The sequence below is a fragment of the Cyprinodon variegatus genome, unplaced genomic scaffold, assembly GCF_000732505.1.
Source record: "Cyprinodon variegatus isolate N-32 unplaced genomic scaffold, C_variegatus-1.0 Scaffold1371, whole genome shotgun sequence".
Classification (NCBI taxonomy): Eukaryota; Metazoa; Chordata; class Actinopteri; order Cyprinodontiformes; family Cyprinodontidae; genus Cyprinodon; species Cyprinodon variegatus.
The window spans coordinates 29,360-31,494 of NW_015151824.1; the positions used below are offsets into that span (position 1 = coordinate 29,360).

The window sequence follows — 2,135 nt, forward strand, 5'->3', positions numbered from 1 at the left end:
GACCTGTGACTGAGTCACTCAGTGATTTCAGGCCTGAAGGGGGCGCCACACACTGCAGATATGGAGCCATAAGTGTATGTACTCTATCTGATCAGACTGTCATCATTTATTCAGGAGGTTCTTAGATCTATTGGACCTCCAGGTTTCAGCAAACAGCAGAAGGTTGGTTCTGATCACAGGAGGACTTTAAAGTCTCAGTGAAGATCATGATTTAGTGTGAGTTTCATTAAATCCTCCATCATCATTATATTTCTGATTATTTTTGTTCAGTGATCCATGTTTGGACCTGCAGAACCTCTGACCTGATTGTGACCTCCCCTTCAGTTTATTTTCTGCTCTTAAATCGGCTCAGATTCCCTGCAGCAGGTTGGCAGCGTTTTCTCCAAGGCAGGAAGACACATGTTGGACCTGTCTCCCCCTTCCTCCTCCTCTTCCTCACAGCTCTGCTCTACACATCGGTTCTAAAACAGACACACAAACTCAGTGTCATCGCGCAGCAACACACATCTCTCTGAGAGCTCCAGGAGGACCAAAGGTTTCAGCTCTAACAGCAAACGGTAAGGTAGACTCTGTGTCTGTCTGTCCTCAGCTCCTCCCCCTGTCCGTCCGTCTGGGTTTCGGATTTCTGAGTCACTCAGAACATCCCGACATGTTTGGGAATTACAGAAGATTTATTCACAGAGCTGCAGTTGTAAAGATTTGGTGACAGCAGCTTATAATTAGCAGTTTTTCCTCCATCTGTTTACATTCCAACACCATGACTCCACTGCTGCTGGTCTAAAGCTCTACAGGAGCCTCAAATTAAAGCTGTTAAATATCTGCATGGCTCAGAGGAAACAAGCTGGGAACAGAAACCAAGATGCTTCAGACTGGATCCAGCTGCCACTTTCTGAACAACGTTCTGATCTAAGCAGGAATCTGTTTGTTCATCCCTACTGAACGTTTCTGAGCTCCAACTTTTCCCCTGCAGGAAGTTTAATGTTATTCTTCTCCAAGCTTTCTGATCATCCATCAGAGTTTCATACTTTCCAAGCTAATAGACGGAAAAACATATTTCCGGTTCTTATTATCTTCTTCTGTTGTAAACTTTCAGTTAATTTAATTCCTAAAAACTTGAAACCTCTGAGACTGGTATTTATTATTTTACTTTATCCAAATCAAATGGTTAGTCCTTCATCATTTAAACCACTGTTAGAGCCATTGTAAAGATCTAAAGAGTCAGAACTGCAGGTTGCAAAGCCCTGGATTAGAATGTTCTCAAACTAATGAGTAAAGGTATCAGCATCAAAAAACTTCTATCGGTCGATCTCTAATATTAAACATTTGCAGGACCACAGAAGAAGAACCACTTTTGATTCATTTAACCTCATTTCAGACCAAAACACAAACTCTGAGCATCATATTGAGTTGCATCCTAATTCCAACACACTCTTGCTCTTTGATGACACTTGATCACTGAGAGAACATGAAGGTCAGCCCACCAAGAGGAGCTGCATTCAGTTAGCTGTCCTAACTGGGTTTATAGACACAGTTTATTTGATGGTGTATATAGATACTTAATACTAATACTACCAAATACTGTGAGAATCTCCTGTATTAGCTGCTCATACACTGAGATCATGACTCGTACTTAAAATCCAACTGGTGACGTTCAGAAATTAGTGTACAGGAACAACAAAGCTGATCCTGCAGGATGGAGCGGTACAGTCAGGTCAAAGTCATCATTAAAATGATTTATAGAGCACATGTAGATTTTTAACAAAGACGTAGAATACAGAGTGACTGGGCTGTTCTACTATTTAAAGGAAAACAGTTCAGAGCGTCGGAGCAGCCACAGCACATACTCGCTCCCCTATAGTTTCAGCTGAGATCTTGGAACAACCAACGTCAGTTGATCAAGTTGGAATGTGGACCTTCAGATCACCAGACAAAAAAATGTATATATTTTACAACTTTAAAGAATATCTAAAAACTTTGGCTTACAGAATCTACAATCAGTGAAGAATAAATTAGAGCAGAAATAATTGTCCATGAGGCGCCAAATAAAAAAATGAATAAAGGATGGATGGATGGATGGATGGATGGATGGATGGATGGATGGATGGATGGATGGATGGATGGATGGATGGATGGAT

At 41.2% G+C, this 2,135-nt stretch overlaps 2 protein-coding genes across 4 annotated transcripts in view; one reads left to right on the forward strand and one right to left on the reverse strand.

Moving 5' to 3' along the window:
• cenpp (centromere protein P) overlaps positions 1-2,135 on the reverse strand; it is a 137,593-nt gene that overhangs the window by 4,016 nt on the left and 131,442 nt on the right. The gene's annotated exons all lie outside the window — the stretch shown is intronic.
• The window catches only part of ecm2 (extracellular matrix protein 2, female organ and adipocyte specific), a 32,245-nt gene continuing 30,412 nt past the window's right edge, over positions 303-2,135 (forward strand). For all 3 annotated transcript variants that reach the window (XM_015402584.1, XM_015402585.1, XM_015402581.1), the window contains exon 1: positions 303-557. The gene's annotated coding sequence lies outside the window, so the exon portion shown is untranslated. The remainder of the gene's footprint in view (positions 558-2,135) is intronic.